The sequence below is a fragment of the Pezoporus occidentalis genome, unplaced genomic scaffold (genome assembly GCF_034315485.1).
Source record: "Pezoporus occidentalis ecotype Australia unplaced genomic scaffold, CSIRO_AGI_Poc_V1 ctg68, whole genome shotgun sequence".
Taxonomy (NCBI): Eukaryota; Metazoa; Chordata; class Aves; order Psittaciformes; family Psittacidae; genus Pezoporus; species Pezoporus occidentalis.
In genome coordinates this window covers 4,464,317-4,490,988 of record NW_026916030.1, presented here as the reverse complement: position 1 = coordinate 4,490,988, position 26,672 = coordinate 4,464,317, and the positions used below count along the sequence as shown (strand labels likewise).

Sequence of the window (26,672 nt, the reverse complement as noted above, 5' to 3'; positions counted from 1 at the left end):
TGATGCATGAATATGAATCAGAAGAGCATATCAGTATATGGCATTTCAGGTATGTGAAGGCATAAGTGCAGGGGTTAGGTTGATCCTGCTTATTTTCACGATGCATTTACATTCCCTAAGTTGAAATAGGCATAAACCATCCATTAGTGTTGTAAATCCCAGGTCTACAGGTAGAACACTGGGGTAATCCTACAAAGCGCAGCTCCTCTCCTGTAGTGTCTGTGTTGCAGGTAGATTATTTGTGGTCATTAAGATTACATTGATTGATGTGGAAGTTCTGCCCATCTGGATGGGAGCATTTGGTCAGGCACTGTCTGTCCCCGGCGCTCACCTGATGTCTTCTCCCATCAGCTTTAGGGCTTGAGTTTTTTCTCAGTGTCACTCTTACAGAGCATCCTGGTAGTGGGAATTCTGAGCAGTTATATATCACAGGATGTTTTAGTAAGACCCAATCTGGATTTCTATCTGGCTAAGTGAAACTAAAGGTTGAGCAAGTTTTGAGAAAAAGTAGTGTTAAATTTTAGCATTCTGGACAACTTCTGTTCCCTCAGGGCTTCCTTGCAGGAGGTGTCCTTCACTGTAAGCTAGCCTGGAGGGACGCAGAGAGATCTGTATCCAGCTGGTACAATCCTTCAGCACAAAGTAACAGAGCTAATAACAGAGATGCTTTTACTCTTCAAACCAGGGGTAATTTCACCTTATTGTAACTTAGGTTGTAAAGTTTGTGGAGCAAACTCCACATCTCCTGCCAGCTGCCTTCCCTCAGTGCATTGTGCCCCACTGAATGCTGAATGTATCAGTGTGTCTTTCACTGCCAGGAGGTGACAGTGACAGGATGGCAGTTTATTGGATAAGCACTGACCCTCAGCCAGACCTACTCACTGGGACCAGTAGTGGCATACACAAAGCATCAGCCCTCTGCCACATCTCTTCATGCTTCCAGCTGCAATCGGACCTCTTCCCACCCCAGGAGAGTCCTGGGGACCAGACATTTTTGAACAGTTACCAAAGGAGATGGCCAGCAGGTCCCAACCTTCACACTGTGCAGTGCCACCTGAAAACCAGGGGCACAAAGATGGTTTAGAAGAAAGGGACAAAAGGTTTTGAGACAACTGCTGCTTGGACAAGTGCTTCTGGCAGCCATGGGTAGGAACTGAGGAACACACAGCTCCACCAGCTGTTGTGAAGGTTCACCAGACAGCAAGTACACAAGAACCTGAGGCCCAGTAGTGATGGATGGGACACTTAGTCCCTGATCTTCCTTCCAACTGGCATTCAGTCCCCAAAACCCTAATGCAAGCATGACAGAGCTCCTACTTTGCAGCAGCTAACAACAGGATCCCCTAAGTTCTCTCCCAGTTCTCTCACATATCTTCTAAATGAGGCATCACATGCAAACAGAGACCACTGCACAGATGACTGCCTTCATTTCTGGCTGACCCTCCTGCCTCAGCTCTGCCCAGCCCCATCATTCCACTAGGATGCGTCCACACATGCCAGCTATCTTTTTCACATAAAGATTTCTAGGGATGAAAGCTCTATTTTTCATTGGTAGAATGTGATATGATTAATCAAGGAATTAATTTAGTTTATCAATATATATTTGCTTGCAGGAAACACTGAGGAAATAAACTGGGGAAACTACTTTATATACTGATGCCAGTAGAAATCTGAGCAAAGCATTTTTGGGTAGTTTGTTTTTACCAGTAAAGCCTTAGCCAAGCACTTTTCTCACTACAAAGTTAAAACTACTGCTTTACAAAACTAAGCCAGCTGTGGGCAAGAAAATTCACCACCCTTAACCCCCAGCATGCCTGACAAACACTCCAGAAAAAGCAGCCAACACCAGTTTGATTTAATTTATATTAACATTTTTTGGATATTGTGCCCTTATTAAGTTCAACATATCACTGCCAAAGTCATTGTGTCACCAGCCTGGAGCTGCACATAGCCCTGGTGTGTGAAGGTAAAAATGCCAGACCCATGTGCCAAAGCATCCACTTACTGTCAAAGAGCAGCCAGGGGACACGCAGAACATAGGGAACTGCTCTCCATGTATCCCCTTCAAAGCCAAGAGACACCAACCTGCCTGCAGAGCCCCAGCCAGAGAATTCAACATTAAAAAGTTGTTTCAGAACTGGCAGTTTCGAGGAGGAAGAGGAGGATGGTGATGGTGCTTTGTGGGCTATGAAAGGCTGCCACCAAGTCTCCCACACTGCAGGAGAAACAGGTTTAACAAACTGAAGTTTACAGCACTACTGGAATATGTAATATCTGGTTTAGAAGCTTATTATTTACATGACAACTGATGCCAGGCTCTTTTTATTGGCCTGAATGCTAGGTCATTTAGGATTCATTTTCCTAAGCTTTTCTCTTCAGCCCTGAGGCTGGATGTTTTTCTTTTTTTCCCAAACAAGATTGGAAATAATAAAGCTACAGGACTGAGGCAATAAAAATTCAGCAGTTACAGTCTCCTGAAGAAGAATATAGGATGAAAAACCTCAAAAACCAAAGGAATGGGCACACTGGTAGCCTCAGTTTTGGCAATCACAGCAAAGGAAGAATTAGCTAGGCCAGGGAGGATGAACTGCCCTTCTCAGTGGAGGAAGAGGACACACAGGAGAGCTTGCCCCATGCTTATCTGAGAGCCTGCTCCATGCTGAGGGAGGGCAGCTCAGTGTGGGGGACCACAGGGCACCAACTGGGTGGCCATGCGACTCCACTAACTACACAGGTACCAAGTGAAGGCAGAAATCACCCACCAATTTCCTCCCTTTTCCTTTCATGCCTATTGAACCTTATCATGAAGTATTTCTGAGCTGTCAGACTTATCACTGAGCAAGGAGCTGCTTGGAGCTGTTGCAAAATCATTTTGGTTTCTGGAACAATCTGTAGGAAGGACAGTTAAGAAAAGCAAGTAGAACCATTTTACCGAACTAAAATTGTGTCACATCATGCCAAAACCCCAAAGCTCTATGCAAGATAAACATGGGTAAATGCACTGTGTGAACAAGAATATTATAGCTCCGAGTTTTAAATTACATGCATCACAAACATCTTTTGCAACAATAATTACTGAAAGGGCAGGTTTTCCATCAGTGGACTTGGAGCTGTTATTAATAGACCTGCATTGTGGCTATAATAGGGCTTTTCCATTGAAGGTTGTGCCCAGTGTTTGAGCCTTTAATCCTCACCTTTCTTTATTTTTTTAAACCTTCCCTCCAAATTCACTCATCTTTAGCACACCAAAAAGCCAAGGTAAACCTGAACTCATGCTCTCACCTCACCAAGCCCTCTCTCAGGGCAAAGCCAAGAGACACCACTCACCTTTGTAATCCTCATCCATCTTTCTGCAAGGACTGCTAACCTGCACAGGAAGGGAAGATGATAAAAAAAGGCTTCCTTATATACATACCCATCACTGAATGCTCAGACAGTGACTAGATATGAGCTATTGGAACCTCACAGGTGTAGTGTCTCTGTGACAGCTGGGACCGACAGAGAGCAAAATCATTCCTTCTCCATAGAGCACCTATGTTCTGAGTGTGCAGGTCTCTATGGTCTTCATTGTCGCTGCAGCACATCTCTGCTCTCCTCGAGTGCTTTGTGGGTTCAAGCACAGCCTGAGAGCCCACAGTCACTTCCATGTTCACCAAGAGCCCCAGGTGCAGCAAACTCTGCTGACAGCATCACAGCCCTCCAAGCAGCTTCTAAAGCATTGAGATAACTTCCTTCAGTTTTTAGCTTGTTGATTTAAATTACTCCATTCCCTCTCCTGATACCTGCTCTCAGCTGTTTATAATCAATGCATCTATTGAAAACTTGACTGGGGACTAGATTTTAGCCTGTCTGTCTCTAGTGAATAACCCCTGCAAGACAGAGCAGTGTAGCCACAAGTACTGTGAGCCGTAGGTGGAATAGGTTGTCTCTATTTGGTGTTAATTATACTGTTTACCTCAAATCACTCCATGTGCTGAGCATCCTGCCTCCTGTGCTTGCTGCTTGGGGATGCTGAGGATTAATTAGTGTTTATGCAGCATTTTGGGTGCTTATTACTATTATTATTATATCACTACTACTATTATATTTTTGCAATCTAGGGCCAGTGTTATGCTTTTAAAAACATATTCTGAAATGTCTATACAGTACAGCTCAATAATTCATTAGAGAAATAAGCTAATGAAGGGCTGGTTAGTCAAATAATCATTAGGTTTGGTTCTGAGCTTTGTTTTTCCAATGCTCTGACTTCTAAGGGTTTTCTTCTCAGCATGAACTCATTTAAGATTTTAAATGAATGATTTGGTACACTAAAAATTAAACTCCTTATGAGCTTTAGTGCTCTCCCAGATTTTGCACAGACACCACTAAATAAATAAGGCATTTCCAAGAGGCAAATAAACGTTCTGCATGAATGAAAGGGGGGGGGGGGGGGGTGTCTTCTGGTTATTTGAAGACAGGACTTAGGCTACAGGCTGCCAGCCGTGATTCAGCAGGCAGAGGGACAGCCCCAGCAGCACCGGGCACTGAAAGCTGCTCACCCCCATGATCAGCAGGCAGTATGTAAAAGCAAGCAAAAGGGCATTTTGATCCTTTATGTGAACAAAACAATGCAAATTGGTGAGACTAATAAGCCCTGAAACATTACAAGGTGAATGCCTTTTATGTTTGAGAAAATCTTCTATGTTTATTTGTCTAATACAATGGAAATAAAGCTTCAAAGGCCCTTTGATTTAAAAGTGCATTATTGAAGTCAGCCAGCACAATGATAACCATTAGACCAAATTGTTGCATTATGACCCTAATAGCAGCGTTGTCATAGGAGAGAATCTGTACAGCCTCTTCCTTGAGTTGTTGGGGATGTAAAAGCAGAAATTCAGCCAAAGGACAAGAGAATGTAGACTGAAAAGGGAAAAAAATAAAATGAATAAATGGGTCCATGCACTCACAGTGCATCCAGAGCTGCAGCAGGCTATAAATTTTTATGATGAACCTAAAATTCAGGCTTTATTGTCTAAAAGATTTAAGAAACTTTGGGGGAGAGCCAATACCAGTTTATGGCATTGGCCCTAAACCATGTTAGTCCTAGAGATGGTTTTCAGACTAATTCAAATTGAAGACACCATGCAGAAGGTCAGGGATATTCCAGATGCTGATACCTTTTGCCCGTATCCACAAACCCTTCTCTAGGGACACTGAACCCTGAGAGCACCAGAGACCCAGCTAAAACTTGTAAGAGCACAGGAATACCTCTGCCTTATTTCCGCCCTGTCCTTGCTTCTCACTCTACCAACAATAAACATCCTTTCTGCTCTGGAAAAGGCACAAGAAAATGTCCTGAGCATAGAGGGGAAGCTGGTGGAGGCTCAGTAAGGGCTGTCCTGGACAGGACGTCATTGGGCAGGCAACCAGTGGGCAGCTGCCCAAAGAAAAGGCAAAAATCTCATAATTTTTAAACCTTTATCACAATATTTTCCCTCTTTCTGAGTGCTGCCCAGCAGAATATAAAGCAAATGAAGCACATTCACAGCAATCACCAGTGTTTCCAGTTCCACAATTCTGCAAGTTTTCAGCCAGACTTTCCCCAAGGGCAGGTTGCTTGCCATGCAAATTCTTAGAGATACTCTTATGCTTAATTATTGAATTTGTGAAGCCTTTGTCATCTTGCAGGGATTGTTTTGCTCTTGCTTGGCTGCTCACATTGTACAGATTAGACAGAACCTGCAATTCGGAGGATATTTTCTTTTTTAACCATTTGTATAAAATAAATGAACACTGACTTTTCTACTCACATTTATCTGAAGTAGCGTGGAAAAGGAGCCTATTACTAGAATTCCAAAACAGCCTTTAAGAAAAACTTCAATATCAAGGGAAATATCTCTAGTTTGATTTTTTTTTTTTTTTTAAGCAAACCAACGTGGGGTTTGTGCCTAAAAATCTTACAAGTGAAACCTGATTAAAAATAATAGCATAACTCCCAGGCTGGAAGGGGGCGGGGGGGAGGAATCAGAAAAGCAAACACAGTGAACCTCATATTGCTTAGTGAAGAGTAAACTAGCCTGAAAAATGAAGATGGTTTTAATCACAAGCTTCGGGCTGCTCGCCAGGTAGAAGAGCCCCTTTGTTTGCAGCATGCTTTTCAACTTCCCGATGTCCCTTTACATTCCCTCTCTCTATCACCCTCCTGCTCGCTGCCTGGGCGCTTCTGTAGTTCCCAGGAGATCCCAATCAGGAGGCGACTGTAACTACACTAATCACAGTGTATTACAGTGTGTTAAAGCCCTGATACACGCCGAAACGTGCCTGCGTCCATCCCCACACTCTGCCCCTCTCCTCCCTTGCCGCAGTGCCACAGTGAGAGGCTCCCGCGCTACCTCTGCCACCATAAGCAGGGAGCTAAAATTGTTATCAGATTAGCCCCAGCAATGAAAAGCACAGTCCCAGATCACACTCGCAGTTAGTTAGCATTTAGATAGGCTGGGACTGGGGTCTATACAATAGGCATCAAAGCTGAACTCTTGGTGCAGCGAGAGGGATTAATTTCTTTAACCAACATGCCTGATCTGGCCTATCTCATTACCCTGCCTTGTCAGTGTCGATGTTAGATTTGATTGAAGATTATACCATTTAGGCCTTTCCCCTGTTTTCCACAGAAATCAGGCCTATTGAATTGCACATTCTTCCATGGGCCCCTGTCAATACTCAGTGGCCTGAGCCTCTAATTCTGCTTCATTTAAACTTCATCAACTTTTCCAATCAAGTGGAAGGATCTGAAATAGGCTCCGTAAGCAGAAAGGCTCTTTTTCCTTTTGTCAGATAATTTATTCTGTTTTCTCTTTCTCTCCCCCTCGCTTCCCCACCTCTTTCTCTTTTTCTTCTTTTCGCTCCCTTTCCCTGATGCTGAAAATGAGATTACAGTATTTAAATGACTATGATAATCAATCGGGGGACCTTGAGCCGAGATTGAGGTTAATTTTTCTTAGCAGAACAAAGAAGCGTGATGCCATCGGGGATTTGAAGGTGCAATCTGTGTTTCATGCTTGTATTCCTCCCCCCCCCCCAATCCAAAAGTGCAGGTTTTAGGAGTCTTTTCTTGTTCCTAACTCTGCAGTTGTTGTGATTTTTAAGAGACAGCCCCTAGGAGAGAAGCAATGTAATTTTGGGCTGATAAACAGCTTAACAGCCTTCAATCAACAATTTTAAGGGGGGGGGGGGGGAACACTTACATGGTGTGACTGCAGATCTAATGAAAGTGCTATCATTACCTTATTTATTTTTAATTATACTCAGAATAATTTCCAGCAGTGCTATGAGCAGTCCTTCCAGCCTGCACAGCAGAGTTGTGAACTTTTAACTGAAAACCCCTTTCATCCAGCCACTCCACTTCGACTTAGCAACTTTCTTGGTTGCCTGGAAAAAGTCAAGCTTTTTGTCATGATTTTACTAATCACAAAAGGAATTGCTTACGTTTATCATAAAACCTGCATTGAAACGGCTTGTTAAGGCTTTAGAAGATGTATTTGTGGTTGTAACACGCCAACATTCACTCACCTGGATGTTTCCTCTACTCTTCTCAGGAAGAGAGAAAGAGAAAAATATGCATTTCTTTGCTTCCATCCTAGCTGTCTTGTCAGTGCTGTTTTACATGCTGCCACCCAATGTTATCTTTTATTTGTGTCAGGAGAGAGGATTTGACAAGTTCAGTATACAATGTTCATTTGGCAAGGCAAATTTTTCATACCAATTTTGAGTAGAAAATGAAACCATCTTTCAACACAACGAGCAACATCATTTCTGGACAGACTTATTATGAGAAGAAGAATTGAAAGAACTTTATTTCGCTGCATGAAAAAACAAACCAAAAACCCAAACCTGGAAATGAGACATTTAAACAAAAAAATAAATACATGTATGGATGTTTGAGGCCAGCAGTTTGTTTTGGAAATAAACAACCACCGGCTGCTGTCAGGTAGCTGTGGCCTCCTTTTTGTTAATCAGATGCTGCTGAATTTAGTCGCATCATAATGTAGCTTTGTTTCAAATCTTTTAAGCTGTCAGCAGATAGGGAAAGGCAGACCGACTTCAGAAGTTTTGTCACTGTTCACCAAGCAAAGCAGCCATTAGTTAACAGCAAATAGGCTGAGGCTTACAAAGATGCCCAGAGCCCAAACAAGGGAGGGACTAGGGCATTTGAAAGGGCTCCGGATGCTTTGCCTCCATCCAGAATCCCAAATGTAACTTCTGCTGGTGCTAAATACTCTGAACAATTCAATTAATGGAAAAAATCTAGTTATAGATTCTGCCGTCCCATGTGTGTCAGGAGTTACATGGGGACAAGCAGCTTCCTTGGGCATAAGACTTTATTCTTTGAGAGCCCACTACCACAATGGGCTTCTAGTCCTTGACAAGGACTACCTAATGCAACTGCAGTGTGAGGACCCAGGCCAGGTAAACAAGTATTCTCTAAGGAAGACCATGCATTGAAAAAGGGCTGTCAAACCTTCACTGGGTGACAGGTCCATTTCAGCACTCCAGATTCCTGCAAGGCTGGGAGGTGAAACCTGAAGGCCATGTATGTCCTCCATGTTCTGCACATTCACAGGAAACCTCAACCTGTGGTAGGAATCAGGATGCTCTCCAATACCCCAGCTACTTCCCTCTGTGAATTTTACCCCCAAGAAAAGAAGCAGCAGCCCAAAGATGCCAGTTCAACCCCTTAGGCTTGGTAGAAGCTGTGTTTCAGACAGTGTGGTTTGCCCTAACAGTCTTCTCTCCTTAAACAAATGTTGACTCACTACAGGGAAATGAAAACTCCATTAGACATTGCCACATCGTAGAGCAGACCCCATTACAGCAGTGGAGTTACAATTAATTGGTTTCCTCAGATATTACTTAATTCTGGGAAGGCACAGAGAGATGGGAAGGACAAGGCTGATCTAAACAATAATTTCCTAAAATAACATAATCTAAATAAACTAATGAAGTGATTACACAGTTACTAATCTAAATATAAAGAAGAGTCAAAAGAAAATATTGGGTACATAACAATTTAGAAATATCAGTAGAGTTAATACCATTCTGGTTAGACTCATCATGAGGCAATCAGCATTTGTGCTAAGGGGTGGATGCTAGTTTAGCAGAGTAATTATATTTCATAATATATATATATTTCATGCACCATTTCAAAGAGTCTCATCTTCTGCTTTTGTTTGGTCTGCTGTTCATGCTACTTAACTTTTCAGCACACAGATTGAAGGGGCCACTGCCTATGTGTCACTGCAGGTTTGGGGGTTGTTTTTTAACTAAGGTTGATTTTGGATTAGGAAATGTAGAGCAAAATAACCATAAAAAGAAACTCTCTAATATGGAGATGGAATAATTACTACTTTAGAAATAGTCCAACCCAGGCAGGGCCTTCCATGGGCAGAGAGGCAGCAGGGAGCTGCATCAGTGGCATGGAATGCCATGGGGCTCCCAAGAGCCAGGCAGCAGGCTAGGAGCATGCATGCCCCATAGCACCCCATACCCCCCACCTGCTGCCAGTGCAGGGAGCAGATCCAGCCATCTCCCATGTAGCTTTACTGTGCAAAGCTTATTTGCTTGCATTATCAGGGTGAGAAAGTATTTGGCTTCAGGAGAATAAATAACTAGGCTTTATAAGTCATTAAAAATGTATTACAAGAAAAATACAGCACAGCTATAAATAGAAAACAAAGCAACTCTTATATAAACTTTTACAATGGCTGTTACTCAGACTATTTGTCACTGTCTGGTTTTTAAGCAAGTTTAGCAACCATGATCTCCAGAGACCAACAACCCTTGAAGCTTCGGTTCTCCTGCTCAGGTCCTGGCAAGGCATTGGCCTCTGTAAACCTCCCTCGGTTCTGATGATGAGCATTTAGGGGGAGTACCTCAGGTCTGTGACCTGCTCAGTCCACCTTTGTTTTACTTCTGTAAAAGATATCACCTCTCTATGTAAACTTCCACAGACACAGATTTTGACTTCATACAAAATGAACTTTATGTAGCAATACATTAATCATTCAGTGATAGTCATTCCTTCCTTTTTGTTATTACTCTAACAGTAGTTCATGTAGATGAAATCAAGCTCATGGCATCATTTTTAAACCTTTTCTGAGAGAATATGCACATTTAGTTTCTTAAGAAGCTGCTATTATTCTTCAACATTCTGCTCAGTGCTCTCAACTGAAGCCAGGGCAAGCCTGCTTTCAGGGGGAGGTAAACTGGACTTCATGGACTTCAGTGCTAGCAGTTCTTGTCCTCTGGTCTGATCTTCTATATCTCGTGTCAAGCAAAAAAATGGTATATTTAGGTGTCTAATATACATTAATAGAACTTGGCAGCCAGCAGCAAAGAAGTTACCTCAAACTTTCAGCTAACTTCAGCTGTATATTAGAACTTTAAAAGATCAAATCCTAAGATGAAAACCCCATGTAGAGTACTTGCAGCTCCTAAACTCCTGTGTGTATCTAATGGGTTGCTCCAAGGGAACGGCTGGGTTGGCTTGGCTGGACAGTGATAAACAGAGATTGCAGCACCCAGGTGTACCGAAGAGACCATAGTTACATATTCAGGTCAGGAAAAGTAGGCCACAGATCTAAATGTGAACTCCTAATAGTCTGAGTTGTGGTTTCTTGGTAAGGAGGACATTTTGTACCACTTACATCTTAATAAATGTGATGTTTTCATCACTATTCTGCTGGTTGCAAAAGAGGGAGCTGCTGCAGTGTGGTCCAGAATGAAAATGTTCTGTTTGTTTGCAGGACAACAGAATAGCCAAGGCCTGGAAGGCAACATTCAGATTTTCCCAAGTGTTGGGCTGCTTAGGATCCAGGGTCACGCTGTCCTGTTTGTTTCCATTAATATATCTGACCCTGCAAGAGGGTGAGAGATCTTGGTCTTCATCTAATTCCTCATTGAAATGTAGTGGCTCAGACTAGTTTCAAAACAAGCCTGTGCACTGCAGTGCGGCTCATTCACACATTACATGGGTGTGATGGAAAGCAAATCTGTTCTTCTGCACAGACATGCACTCTGGACTGCGCTCCCAGGTATGTGGAGACTGCTGGCCAGGACCACTGGCTGATGGTTTCTTAACAGAACAGACCCATTAGGCTCATTTCTGTAAGAAATGTGAAATTCAGCAAGCAATGAGTCGAAAAAGCAATTTCCTTTTCATGAAGTGTGGGTGCCTGCTTTGTTTTCATCCTAAACTCACAAGAACCTCTTTCTAAAATGCTCCACCAGCCTCCCCTGGTTGTGGTCTCATTGCTCACCCCTCTCCTGCAAGGCTGTTAGAGTGCAGCAGTGCCTTTAATTTGAGAATTTAACAAGTAATTCTAAATTGGGATATTGGAAAAACCTGTGATCCTATCTACCATGTCTATCCTATCAGATGTGGTTCTGTGCTTTCACTGCCTTGAAAACAAAGGGGAAGAAAGTTGAACACATGGTATCCTCAACTAGAAAGGGCTTTGCTGTAAGAGGATATTGAGTTGTTTTGTAAAGCCCAATATTACGCTTGAATTATGCCTGAATAAGGAAAAAGTACATTGTTAAAGAGCCCTAAACATGGACCATAGTGGATCTTCTTTCTTCCAAACCCTTCAGAGGTGTTGTTTTTGGCTGTTAATGATTTGGTATTGTATTTATAAGCTGGCAGGGTAATCCACAGAGCAGCAGGAGGGGCAGTTCCCTTAAATAAAGCTTTACAATGCTGCTAATTAAAATGATCCTTCCTCTCCCTGTGATGACTAATGAGACAGAAAGAAGAACTGGGGAGGGTTAATGAAAATGTTGCCATGAGATTCCCTATTTTTAATTGGTCTTTTTAATGTTTTAATCTTCTTTACGGTGTGGGGGTGGAAAGGAAGAAATTTGCTTTCAACCTTTCTTGTACCATGCCCAATAGGTTGTAATGAGTAGCATGTGGAACGCGCATTTTTAGCTGTATATTGAGAATCTGTAATCAAAAGTCTGAGACTGAGCATAGCCTTGAGATGGAAGAAGCAATTTTGGACTTCATCGAGAACAGAATCAAGAAATGCAAAACCTGGTTTTACACTCAAGCTTCTAAAACTCCAAGGGAGCATTTGTACCCTGAGGACTGAGGCTAAGATCTATTGTGAAGGACTGGCACTGATGCTCAATAGTATTTAGAGCTTTAGGACATGATGCTCTGTTAAATGCAATATTTATCCCATGAGCATGTCACAGTTCACCTCAGATGTCAAGAATTCAATTAATATTCTATTTAATAGAACACACCGTGACCTAACCTTTTAAGACTCTTAGTGTGTCTGAGCACTCCTTATTAGTGTCACTCCCTAACTTTCCTTCTCAGCTGATGCATCTAACAACAACTGGGATGGGGAAATTGGGAGCAAGAAGAGAAGGGGAGAGATTTAAATTACTTTTGGACCTCACTGTGAGGATTCAGCAGCTTTATCCCTTGTAAAACTCCGTTTGCAGGGGGTTGGCACATCGCCCTTTTTCCCATTTTTGCAGGGTTGATGTATTGCAAGTTTCAGCTTTCTATGGATTCAAACCCACAAAAGGCATTGCCAAATTTTTCATGGTTAGTACCAGTCTAGCTTTTCATTGGCACAGCATTGCCCCTGCCTCACACTGCATTAGCAAACTTAGGTTCAGGGGACACCATTCATATGGCACCTGCAGGATTAAACCTTTGGCTTGAAATTTTGTTTGTGTACTTTGATGGTGGGTTATAAATGCTCAGAGGTTTTAAAATGAACGTTGCAGAAATTTCTCTGCACTGCATCTGAAAATTGTCTCTGAGATCCCCTGAATGCATCCTGATTTTTCAGATAGGAGAATTACAGGATTCCTTCTGGCTTTAAGTCCATGAATAAGCACTGCTGCCTTCTTCCCCCTCCCACTTAGGAGCAGTGGCACTTTACTGCCGAAATCAGAGGTGCAGAAGCAGCTTTTGCCATCCTTCCATCACCTCCAGTAGGCTACTAGGAGAAAGGCATAAAAACCCCAGTAAACTGTGTTTTTCAGATCATATGAAATAGGAGACAGGCTTAGTAACCTGATGGGAATTATATCTACCTTTTTAAAAGAATAGAATTAATTTTTAAAGCTCCTAATTGGGATCTGTTTCAGCCCAGTACCTTTTCTGTGCAAGATCTGTGAAACAGATTAGAAATGGAAAGACACTGAAAGCAAATAACTGGTTTAAATTATTCTGTACTAAATAGCAAAAGCTTTCTTTAAGGCAGCAGTCCCCTGACTTCAGGCAGGCGGGTAGGATGGGGTTAGCACTGCAGAGAACACCTACCTGCAGCTGGGAGGGGGAACACACTATTACCACACCTGTGATTTCAGTAAGATTTGTTGGGAAGATCAACCAATAAATACAGAGTCTGTACCACAGCTCCTTAGAGTGGGAGGAAGGACAGATATTGTGCCAGATATTTCCATGCAACTATATTCATTATTTATGCAGAAGAAGAGATATTTCAGGCAAACAGAGCTGAACCATGAGTGACAAGGTATCTTTCCAGCACATAGGGTGCAGGAAAATTGCACTGAGGTTGACAGCTTTTTAATGTAGAGTCTCTATTTCACTGAATTACTGCATGTTGGCATTTCGAAAGTACAAGATGACCTATTTATTAGCTGTGAATCAAACAGAAATTACATGCTAGGAAATAAAAAAGTTGTATGTTTTCTTCCAGCTGGTAAGATGCTTATCCTACAGAAGTAATATTTACATAAAACCTGCAAACAAAGTATCACCAATCACAGGGCACTAAATTTAATGTTATAGGACCTATATTCATCTTGTAATATTGCAATCATATGTGCTTGTTCCCTTACATGTGATGTAATATTAAATGTATGTGTGTCATAATGCTTTAAAATTTCAATATCCTTGCTCTGCTTAAGCTCGTATCATCCTCTTCCTTCCTGAAGAGGAAATACTGGGTTGGAAAATTAGCTTCAGCAGTAACATTTACCCTAAAGGAACACAAAATGGTTCACTGAGATCAAGCTTTGTGTATTCGTAGCTAACCTCTTCAGGCATGTGCCCTCTCCATGTACGTACCAGGGTCAGAGATGCCCTTGATTTGGGGATGCCAGGCTATCTAGTCCTGCCTCTCAGTACATGCAACACTTTTTACCTGTCAAAAATCCTAGCCAAGCTTGGGCAAAAGCTGCCCAACATCACCTGTAGTGCAGAATGCTAGGAAGTGAGAATATAATTGCTGTGACCAGCAGCAACAGCCTGTTTTACACAGTGTGAAGGATTCATCTTGCTGTACCAAATCCACGCATCTTGGAAAACCCAGCCACAATTCAGTTATATAGAGGGCTTCCTACAACACATGGGAAAGGAAGGTGAACATCACCCAACCGACGTCTCTCATGCATATGCTTCTATTGTCTGTGTAAGCAATGCACAACCCCCTGGAAATGCTATGTTCTTTTTCATTTGATAATGAAGCTGTATTTCATTAATTCATAAGAGGTGGCATCATCCCATGGCTTTCAGGCAACATTTGCAGGCAGCAATAGCTATGAATCTCAGAGCTGCTGTCTTTCACAGTCCACCATTAGAAAGGCAGCTGTTGCTCAGAGGAAAGCATGCTGCTTACTGATGCCTTAAAAACGTAACAGAGATACAGCCAGCCCTGGGGCTTCTCTGTGATGTCGAAAACAGTAAGGGTTTACCCACTGCTTCTAATACAAGGAAACCACAGGTTTCCATTATGAAAAAGCTGAATATCAATATACCACAGAAAGTAAGCACCACATATTAGGTACACATCTAAGCCTGGAAGGAAGTGTCCTCTCCTGGCCCCTCTTCACCTTCCTGCTCATAAACAGGCAGTGCCAGAACATCAGGAGGAAGGTAACCAGCTACCAAACTAAATGCTAGGAGCTGGTGGGCCATGCCAATGGAGCATTTCCCTGGGGAAAAGGCAAAAGTGGGAGGAAAAGCTGCCAAAAGAGCCCAAGCAGTGGCCCTGCACTTTGCCAGAGCAGCAAATGCCGCATCTGAAGGAAATACCCTTACAAAGCACAGCTTGTCATTTGAAGAATGAAAATTCAGCTTTCCTTGAGAACTTTGATACCTAGGATGTGAAAAAAAGCTCAGAAAGAAAAAGCTAAGATTGTTGGATTTGGTAACTGACATTCAAATGAAGGTAGAACAAGTTCCTGCCTTCTCTTCCCTCACATTCTTACATAAACCATTTAGAGCTGCAGAAGCAAATATCAAAGTCCAAACCTGGAGCAATGTTAAGTATAGCTTTATAAATTTATTTCCATATACCTTTTAGCTCAGGAAGAATTTTGTTTACTTTCCATTTTTCATTCCAAGTACCACGATCATCAATAAGAGTAATCCCCCCACAAAAAAACAAGAACAAAAATCAGCCAATGCATGGAATACAAAAGGGTGCAGAGAATCATTCAACATAGACGCACACACACAGTTGCTACAAGTATGCAAGGGTGTAGAAGCAATAATCTGATGTACAGATTGATGCAAGCCACCAGCAGTCTGTAAATACAAAAATCTGCAGTATCACAGCAAGCATGTGGCCTCATTTCCTTCCTTCATCAATCCCTCCTGTTCCTCCTCCCTCTGTAGCAAGAGCACAAAGTCTCGGTGTCTTACTGCGTGGCCTGGATGTTGTTTTCCTGATCAGAGCAGCAGGCTTTGTAGGGAAGATGAAATGATTGCTGACTCTTTTCTTCTCATTAAGTTTGTTTACACTGTGGACCATCGAGGTTTCACTGGCTTTGTCTCTCATGTACTCTGCTTTGAGAATCCCCAGCATTCATTAAAGTGAAGCCAGCTAAACCTGCACAGCTCTTACATTACTTAGCAAAGTCCAGTATGAACTTATCGCATATGTATCATTTTTCTTTTTTAAAAAATAAACCTGAAAGCCACAAAATTGGCTGTATGGAAATAAAATTGCTGCCAGGTTTATTCTTTGATTTGGTGCTGGTTGTACCTAACCCCATTCTGGACCAGCAGCCTCCAGAATCAGAGCTCCATTATACCCCAGTGACTGTGGCCAAAAGCACCGAACTCATCCTGACTTTGCAATAACCTAACAGACATTTGACCCATCTCCTGAAGAGGGCAATGAGCAATAACCTCCCAGTACAATTATCATCTCTGTTAATCCATCCATATGGCAGGGAAGGGAAGGACAACACTAAAAACTGCTGGTCCAGCTGACAACCACAGAAGGAAATGAAGAGAAGGAAAAGTATTACAAAATTCTTGTGGACTTCTCTGAAATCCATTAACAGAGTCATGTGTTGAACTTTACAACTGTAATTTTTGCTCTGCCACTTTGCCCTTTTGGGACTGCTAAGCAATGCCTTTCACCAGCCTTAAATTCTAATCAGCTTTCTAATTAATCAGCACCACTTGGATATATACATTCTATCAATATCATTTTCAGACTCATCAGTATAGTGTCTGCTTCCTCACAATAGCTGGATAAAGCATATTTTTAAATATATATGCTGATCCAAGTGCATTTGCAATAGAAGCAGGGCAGTTATTTCAGCATTGCACATTCATTCCAAGTTAACACATAGGATCTTTGGGAGAAAAAAAAAAAGAACTATACATTAGAAATATTTAATTGACCACTTGATATTATTCCAATCCTTCCGTGTTGAATCCTGAATGGTAAAACTTAACACAACCCTTTTTTGCTTGAATTATCCTCCTGCTCTTGCACATATATAAGCTATGTGCTGCAATGCAAGACTCAAACATTCATCTTCGTAATTTATCTCATTTCCTTTGGAATGGTGTCCCTCAGTGGCTCAGAGAAAGTGGAGCGGTTGTTTTAATAGATTTGAGTTTTATCTGCCTCTCTATTTGCAGCAGAGCATAATAATAATAAATTATGATACTAATAAGTAGGTTGTGCAGAATGGACTACAGTGGTACCACTTCCCTCCCCCTCCAAAAAAGTAATTTATGGGTACATTCTTGTGAGTTTAGGGGTGTAATAAATTATCAGGGTTCGTTTTTCCATCCAATTTGAGGCAGTGCAGCTGTGTTTTGCAAGCAATAAACTCTCTTGTTGTATTTCTTAGCTAAGCACTGAAAAACACAGTGTGATTTTTTTTCCCCTCCCTTCCCAATTATTGTTGCAACGCCTGGTAGCTTCTCTGTAGTTAAGAGTTTGCCAGTGCTTGTATTATAAACCTGAATTTTCAGGGGCCTATAATTTTGCTCTTTTAAATCATAGAGGGCTAGAAATTGCTGTACATCTCTGTCAATCTACGTGCTTTTTTAACTGAGGGGGAAAAAAGCTAATTTTTAAAGGAGTCCAGAACTGCCAATTTGGAGCCATGTGTGGAAGTCAGACACACATGGATTCAAGTAGCTGGTAATGCCTGGATACCTCTTCAGCTCCTGAAAAGCCTTCGAGTGCCTCTTATTTTGGACACATCTTGGGGCAGTATTTGGACTTCAATTATATTTTTAACACAGTGGAGGTGAAGGGTAGCACAGTGCGTCAATTTGCTTCTGGAAGTTCAGGGATCAAGGATGAGGCTGCCATTTACAGAACCTCCCTCCCTGAAGGTGATGTCCTGCCATTGAGTGCTGACCCAGTGGTTCGGTGTGCTGAAAATACAGCAGGTGTAAAAGGAGCTGCAGCAGTTCACCCTCCCCAAGCATGCAGTCTTAGCCAGCCGTATCGACCAAACACTGTCACAAGGTCTCCGAGTTCAAGAAGTTAAGAGTCTTTGTTGATCTGGTTCCCATTTCCAATATCTGTCCTCTTTGAATTCAGCCAGACACAAACAAGGGTCAAAGAAGGAAGGAAGAAAATGAGATACACCACCACCACTAGAATTGCACGATCTCTCTACAGCAACCTCAGAGACCTGGGGCTGAGAAGTACAGTACAGGTTCAGTTCTGCCAGGAATGGTGCATTCCTTCCCATCTGCAAAATCTTACTGAATGGGGGAAAAATCCCACCTGACTTTCTCATACCACTTGGTACAGGTACAATTACATCCTACTTGTATTGCTCAGGCACTGCTCTGCAATAGGGCACCAAACACCTTTTAGCCCATTGGGAGTAAACTAAGAGTGGAGTAAAAATTACTCTGGGTTTCCAGGGTGCTTTTAGGGGGAGCATCACAGCAGGGAAGGAACAGCTCGCAGCCCCTTTGTGCAGGCTGCTATTCCAGCTGCTCTCATATTAGGCCATACAGCACTGCCAGACTAATGCTTCTGCTAAAGCAACCTTCTACGTGATCAGCAATTAAGCTGTGAAGTCAGCCCCTTAATATTATGTTAACACAGTTCAGTATATTAAATGTAAAACAAGTCATAATTTTTAAAGGTACCTTGGCTTACTGAGTGTAAATGAAGGCAGCAGTAGGACTACCGCAGCCACATGCAAATCACCTGCATTTTAAAGCTAACAATAGATTTTGCTTTATTGTTTTGGCATTTAACGAGTGGGAAAATAATAAATTAAGCCACATGGGGAATCCCTGGTGCTTTTACAAACTGAAGCAGTGCCCATTTGGAGAGAGAACATTCCCCATTTTTCTCCCTAGCTGCATTTCTCTTAACCCACCACCTTATTAAAGCTTATAGGGCAAAATTCTCTTCTCCTATTCCTCTGGCAGCTCTTAGTCCACATTCAGCTCTCCCTGCCTTTCTAGCTGTCTTTCATCCTGCGAGTGCTCTCTCTACAGACAGGAAACAGAAGAAGAGGAAAGACTGGTTGGGCCATAGGGAGTCAGAAGAAAGATGTTGTCACAGTTTTAGGAGAGTTACAATAGCTATTAGAGCACGGACAGCTTTTTCTGCCCGTTATAATAGGGGATGCAGGCAGTAGCTACCAGTGCAAGGTCTATGGAAGAGGCAGCTGTGTTAGGCTCTGGTCAGCAGTAAGCAGGATCCATGCAGTAAAAATAACAGGGCCTCTGCAGCTGCCTGGTGTGCCACCGTGCCAGGTACCAGCTATGACACCAGCACCAAACTTGTAACTCGCTCAGCTCTTACCAATCAAAGCCCTGAACCAAGTCAGGCTCAGCTGTGAAGATCATAGATTATCTTGAGGTGAAATAAACCGGTAAGTATGATAAAGATCTTTGTCATCTCAGACTGATTGAACATGCAGGTGTTGATTTTGTAAATGACAATGTTTAGCTCTCTTTAGCTAAATATATTCAGTAGGCATGCCATGTAACTGAAAAATAAATCACATCATGGCTGTTAAGCCATGGAAGCCATCCTAGGTGTGTTGTCTCTAGGCTATGTTTTTACAAGTCACCAGAAGGAAAATACACTGCTTCATTGCCTACACTGCTCCTCTGTGTGAACAGTCACAGGCATTCCCTGAGCAGAGCAGGAACACAAGTGCATTCAACACGTGCTTGCTTCCTGTCTTATCTGCAAGAATTATCAATTATACATGTCCATGAACATATCCCTGCCACCTGCGCTCCCCCAGGAACACTTTAACCAACGCCAAAGGATGCAACAGAAATCAGGAACCAGGGTAAACCAGCCAGCCTAAAGTTAACACAACGCTGCAGCATTAAGTGGCAAATGAAAATTGCCAGGGAGATTGAAAATTTAAACAAGACAAACAACATGAATGGAGAGAAAATACTTTGAATGGAAAGCTGCAAACCTTAGACAAGTCTGGAGCATGCCTAAGGATAATTCTTCATCTTCCATCTCATGGCTGTGTAGAGTCTCTCAGAAAAGCCCCTGTAGTCTTGCCACATCTCTTCCATCAAATCTGCTGTTTGTCTTATTCAATGCATTTCATCTGTTGTGCGTAACGTTTGCACTTACATGAGGAAACTGTAGATAGAAGGTTCATACAGCCGCTGAATATATGAAGTGCTGCACAAGGATTATGGTTATTTTCATAATAATTCTCCACCACTGCCTATGTTTGAAGTCAGATATCTGGTGGCTGAACCAGACAAGCAGAACACATGCAAAAGGCCGGTTAGTTTCTTATCACCAAAGCTCTTACAAGCACTGATGCATCAATCATTGTAAAACTAAAAGAAGAGCATTGGTCTGTATCCTGGCTCAGTTCAGCCGGGATGTAACTTGTCTAACACCAAGAATTACATGATGAACCTTGTCCATTCATCCCCACTGTGCAGGAGAGGAAACAGAAACAAAGGCAGAGCACCTCACTGGCTACCCTGATCTCAGCCTGCAATGTCCCTTTGTAAACCTGACCAAGTCTCAGCTAAGGAATTAGGACACCCTAGGCTCATGTCCAGCTGAACATCAATCCTCCATGTGATGCTTTCTGTTACCCTGTTAGAAGATCTAGATGCTGCTAAAAACATGGGAAGTCTAAAAATGACATGAGAATAGACAGGGAAGGACGAAACAGCAAAATAAGTGTTTGGCTCCGCAAGAGATGCACAAACACACAAAAACAAGCTGGCTCTAGGAAGAGCTTTTCAGATTACATGACTGTCTAAAAAAAATGGATTAAAATACCAATTCCCCCTATTATTTTTCAATAATAGAAGCGCAGCACAGAACACCTCACTAGTGCCACAAACTACTTTTTCATTTCTGTTTTTGTTTCATGCTTCAATATCTTCTTCCAGCTGCTCATGTCTCCTTTTCCTTCTCCTCACTTTGATCTATTAGTTTTCCCCAGAAATGGGGTTTATAAATCATTGTAATGCAGCCTTGGGAAAGACAGTGCTTAGTGCAGGGAGAAATACATTGCAGCTAACAGCCACGGCAGGGAGGAAAACTCTCACCTCGTAGTGGGGCTTTGGCGACAGGTTACTGATGGCACTGGGTTATTTTATGTCTGCATGCGTGCCATCAGGGGCAAGGCCACAGGGAGTGCTGCCCGTACCCCCCTTGCAATATTTCAAGCTTCCTTCTGCAGGCAAAAACAAACTGCTTGGGGGCTCACAGGGGAAAGGGGCGAGGAAAAATTGCTAGAAGGAAAAAGGGAGGCAGGACAGGTGGGGATGGATCACTTAGTTCCTGCTTTTGTACGACAGCATCTTTTAAAAAGAGACTTTTGTCTCTAAAGCACCCTGAAAAGATGCAAATTTCATGCAAGTCCTATCTGTTGGCAGCAGTGGCAGCATCCAGCTCACCCACAGACATTTCCACCCCTTTGTGCCAAAGCTTTCATGTTCCCATTTTGCACTTGGGAAACTTCCCTGCTGGACGCCTGTGGTCAAGGCTGAGCCCAGCATCACTCCACACTGAAGCCATTCTGTACAGCAGGAGGAACCCCCTCAAGCGCTGCCCCTTTTTGGCCCCCATAAAAGCAGTTGCAGACGCATCTGCTTATGGTATTCAAAACTCATTTTGATTTGAAACCTAAGCTTTGGGCTTCTTTTTCTAGTCAGGTTCTTGAAAGCTGGCTACTGCTATTAAAGTAATAATCTAAAAGACAAAGCTGGGAGCAGTGCAAGTCTGAGTACCAGGTCACTGAGCGATCTCGAAACAGCCGTCCCAGGTCAAGTTGGTGCAATAGCTGCTGTAGTGTTTGTGGCATGACACTATGGCCAGTCTGGAGTGAAGGCTGAATGACCCCTCAGCAAGAAGAGGTCCCCTGAGTGCCCTCCTGGGAACAAGGGTTAGTCCTAAATGCAGAAACCCCAACATAGTCACAGAGCCAGAGAGTCAAACCTCTGTCAGCAGAGGTTTAGGTACTTACTTCCTGCCGTAGAGTGCAGCATAGATTAGGGGAACCTATTGCCAGCCCTATTTAATTAGGGAGGAAGTCTTCATAACCTCCTAAGAGCATCATAATTACACGCAAGCTACAGGCTCTTAGAAGCACTTTCTATGTTTTTAGGATCACCAGCTCCTAATAAGACCACCCCAGGCAGACACACCATCCTTTAGTTTCAAAAGCACACAAAAGAGACACCATGCTGGAATCTTACCTCTGTCTTTAACAAAGCATTACCCCCTCCTCACCCTCTTCCCCATAATTGCCTTGTTATTGTCATTGGTGCCATTGTTCATTGGCTCGGCTGTAGAGAGGCCCGAGGGAGCAGTTCTGCCTTAGCTAAACCAATATCTCCTGCAATAACCCCCTGCAGTTTCCCCTTTGCTATCCCATGTTGAATAAATCCTCCATCTCTGTTTGCTGAATGATCATAAAGATATGATTGAAGTTTCAGATTTATGGTTTCCCTTGAATCAAGGAGCAACTCCAATAATGCCAGAGCCTGTTTGCTGACTGCTTTTGACAAGATACAAGTAAAAGGAGATTTGTAAGAGCAGCAACAGGAATGCAAAGATTAAAGCAAGGTATTTTCTAGACATGCAGCACACATATGCAATCATGTGTAGCAGTTGAATTCACACCCACACTTCCAGAGCATCTTCCGTGCAAGGACCTCACAGTGAGTCCCAAGCACCCTGCAAGGCAGCATGTGCACACAATATTTTACTCTAACAGCAAATCTGTCTCAAGTAACCACACAAGGGACCCACAAGAATTGGTTGCCTAGTAAAGGAGGATCCTAACTAAAGATCTCACACAACTGTACTGTACAACTACTCTAAAGTGGTTGCTGAAGGCTGGAAGAGAGCTGTATATTAAAGTGGTCCTTACTGTCAGCTTCACTCTCCATATCCCACAAGTTCCCTCTGAACTGCGTTAATGCAATCCTCTAGGTGCCTAGGATGCTTTTTGGGGAGCTCAGAGAAACCCTCTTGCTCTTACAGGATAACATCCCAGCCATTTCCTCTGATCAAAGCACCAACATCCAAAAAAAACAAACAAAGCAGCATCAGGCTTCCAGGCAAAAGCAGCTGCCTCCTGAAAACACCCAGTTTGCTCCTTCCCCATTGAGAAAACAGCTTCCAAAAGCAAACCCAGGGGATCTGATGCATGACTGAGCTTCAGGCAGGGGATGGTTATCACCCTCCCTGGTGCTTCTGTCTTGGCCCGAGTATCAAAACCCTCCTTTCCCCATCAGCCCAGCCCAGCAGCATTTAGTGAGCCATTTCCATCATAAAATCTGTATCCCAGGAACTGCATATCATGGAGCACATTGCTGTTCAGACTCAGGTCAATATTAATCTTTATGAACAAACCACTACAAAGCTGCAGTGAAATCAAAGTTTGTGACTTTGGTGCCAAAATCTGAGCAGAGCAAAAATCCATCCTCTCCAGCCCTGTGGCTGCCGCACATTTGCTATTCCCTGGTTCCCAGCCATTTATGCTCATTCTCATTTCAACAAAAACCTATAAAACTCTTACAGCATGATGCAGTCCGAAATTAAATGCACTTTAACATCCCTATATAACAAGGGAGTCTTTGCTCTTCTAAATTAATGCGTGTAGCTGAGAAGGGGACCTTTCCTGAAAAATTTATTCCACTTTATTTGGAGACAGAAAACCCCACCTTGTTCCACCTTCTCTGAGAGCAAAGATTATTTTGTGTGTTATAATGAAGAATTTGTAATAACGAGAGCATCGTGTGTTAGACTAACTACAAAGCGTACAACAGAAGACTTCTGTGAGCAGCACTGTTTGTGTGATGTATGGTAATATTTTTCCTCAGTGCATTACAAAAGAAAAAAGCAAGATAAAAATATCTTCCATTTTCTCCCTAATTTGTAGTTTTCTGGTGTTAGCAAGGCTTATAAGACACATGCTCCCAATTAGCTGCTCCTCTTAATTTAAATGCTTCATAAATTATCTCCTGCGCTTGTGGATTATCACTTCATAATGCGAGTTAGCATTTAAATAAATAGCTGCGATGTAGGAAATTAGAGAGGTTTACAGTCTGAGGCAGCAGCATAATGAAGGAAAATACCACAGCAGCTGAACAGGGGTTGGGAGAGATGTGATGAGACGGAGAATTTTCTTCCCCTTTACCTTTTAGCAGCCAAATTTGGACTGCTGCAGGGAAAATATGGGTCACAACTCCAGCAGAGCAGGAGCCTTTTGTAATGGCTGAGCAGAAAAGGGAACATAAGGAATTCTTAAGTGCCTAAAACATCTGATTTAGCAAATATGATGCAATTACGAAGTGACTTCTTTGGGCTGACTCTTGGTTGCCTTACAAGGTAGCCCTTTTGAAAGCAATTGAGCTACTCTTGTACATCACCTGAGCAGAATCTGACCCCTCATGTTCTATCCTTTCAAAAAAATATGGGACTGGAGAGGAAAACAATAGAACAAAGCAGAGCTGAAATGGCATTGAGAAAATTTGGTGCGGAAAGCGTTGAGGAGTCAGATGTAGGATTATGGTGAATTTTAGAAAGAATATCTCTTTCAAAGATAACAAGCATTAATTTGTAAGCCAGGTAACTTCTGCCACATTTTTAGCACCATTAGTAACATCAACCCACAGGCAATGATAGCTTTTAGCCATTGGCAGCAACTTCCCAGTGCTATTTCAGCCCAGTTTCACAATTATTGTCATAAATGTAGACCATTAGGAAGACAGGGCAGGGAAAAACCTCATAGTTCCTTGGGGGAGTAAGGGACTTGGGGGACTCCACTGCTCACTGGTCTCGCCTTTGGTGTCACTGCTTCTTTTTCTGCCACAGGAAAAATCTCTGGGCAAGATCCTGCCAGGAGTCAATCACACTTGACTGCTACTGACTTCTTTGGGAGCTGAAGACAGAGGCACTAGCAGGCACAGGACCCTTTGGTGTTTGTCTTGCAGAGCGCCCAAGGTTGAGCACTGCAGCTCTCAGGGAAGTTCAGCTATTACAGCTCCCTGCTTGCTCACGCAGAAGTCCCAACATGTCAAAATCATGGGTCTATTTTCAAAACCACATGAAAATCATAGAAGCCTTGACAGCCTTGACCAAAGTCCAGCCTTAGGCAGGAATAAAGTTATTAGTTACCTTATTTCCCAGAGAAAGTCTGACACATTAGGATTTCACAGTAACTGGCTGTAACTGTAATGGGCAGGGTGTGATTTTGCTCGCTAGGTTTTGCAGTTATATTTCAGCATATTGAATACATTTTGCTGTAGGACAGAGGAAATTATTCGGGCAGATTCCTGATTTAGCACAAGACCCTCTGTGCTTAATGGGAGTTCTGTCTAACTGACAGTACAGTTTGGATCTTCATTGTATTTAATATGCTTCAAAAGCAAGGGTCAGATTGTCTCGTCTCATCATTTACATCCATACAACCACGTTAATCCCAGGAGAACTACAGGGTGGAAGCTCGGGACAACCTATAACCAACTCAAATTTTCTCTGCTTAGCATCATCCAGCTAATTTTTCTAGCTATGTGCCCCAAATGCTTGTGGATACAATTCCAGTTCTTCTCAAGTCAACAGGACATGGGCAACGACTGAAATCTGTTGGAAGAAGGTTTCTGCTGGACACCTCAGGACACATTGGTGGAGCTTCTAAGCCACTGCTTGGGTAAGATGCATTTCACCCAGCAGTGAGTTCAAGTCAGCACAGCAGGAACCACGTTTCATCCTATAATCTTCTATTCCAACAAGCAGTGTTTAGAAAGTGAAAAAGGGACCCTTCTGACTCTAACCAACACCTGAAAGGTTACAAATGGCCACAAGTGCTACTGGCTTCTTCTGTGCTTAAAGCCTGAAATGCCTTTCATTTCCTGGAGTATGAGGACACAAACCAACTCTTCTGTCCCAAATGCAAGAGCTTTTCAGGTCTAAGAAAAACCTGGCAGAGGCATTGGGTGCTGAATGCAGGAGATAGGACTGGAAACCCTGGGACTCGATGCCTTCAGGGAGATGGTGCCACTTTTTACAGAATCACTTTTTCTTCTAAAAGGGTATTTTAAATACTAAAATTGGAAGCTGCCGCATATATCTTCCCAACTGATCTACTAATCATATTTCTTCAAGTTTTATATCCCTGACCCTTGTAAAGGGATTGCAAGAAGGCATTTTTTAAGCTGCATTTTAATAAGTCAATATGAAAGCTCAAAATTATTTAAAGCTTCTTAAATAGGATTATATTTGATTTCTTGTGGGAATAGTGGGGGATAGTCTAGTAAAGATGTTCTGTCCTGCTGAGGTTTTATTACATTAAAGAAACAGCATCCTTTTTTAATAGCAAAAACTTTATCTATTCTCTAATTAAAACGGAGATTATTCTGTACATGAGGTGACTGAGGTTGATAAATTCCTGCATCTGCGATCAGAGTTTCTCCTTGAGCAAAATCTGAGAGATTCCTGAACCAGAGGTTTGCCCAAATTCAACAAATTGTCTATTAGTCTGAAACACTTGAATATTTTGTTCTAGGAGGTACCACAAGTGTATTGACTTCAGGAAAACTCTGCTGTGAAATAACAGGTAGCTCTCAAAGCAGCCAGTATCTCATTTGCAGTCAGGGATTCAATTTGGCCCTCAGAACCAGAGGTCTGGGCAACTGGGGAACTATTTTGCTATACAGGGAATGTGTCCATATTCAGTCTGTTCAAAAAGACCCACAGTTGAATTCTCGCTTGCATTCAACTCCTTTAATATCATTGTGGCTTATATGGAGGCTATGCTGGCAGCATTTAGCCTAATATGTTCTATAGTGCTCAAATAAATGCAGAAGGAAGAAATTAAAGCTACCTGCCTGGAGTTGAAGGAGCCAGCAGGAAGTTAAAAGGCACAAAGAGCAGCTTCACTAAGTTAGGTTGTGCTGGATGTAATCTGGG

At 42.5% G+C, this 26,672-nt stretch overlaps 1 protein-coding gene and 1 long non-coding RNA gene across 2 annotated transcripts in view; one reads left to right on the top strand and one right to left on the bottom strand.

Moving 5' to 3' along the window:
• CFAP77 (cilia and flagella associated protein 77) overlaps positions 1-26,672 on the top strand; it is a 59,776-nt gene that overhangs the window by 1,626 nt on the left and 31,478 nt on the right. The window lies entirely within an intron of this gene.
• Positions 5,998-9,418, bottom strand: LOC134175291 (uncharacterized). The gene is made up of 3 exons (XR_009968961.1): positions 8,498-9,418; positions 7,224-7,407; positions 5,998-7,134 (listed from the first exon to the last, which is right to left on the bottom strand). It is a non-coding gene; the product is annotated as an uncharacterized LOC134175291 (long non-coding RNA).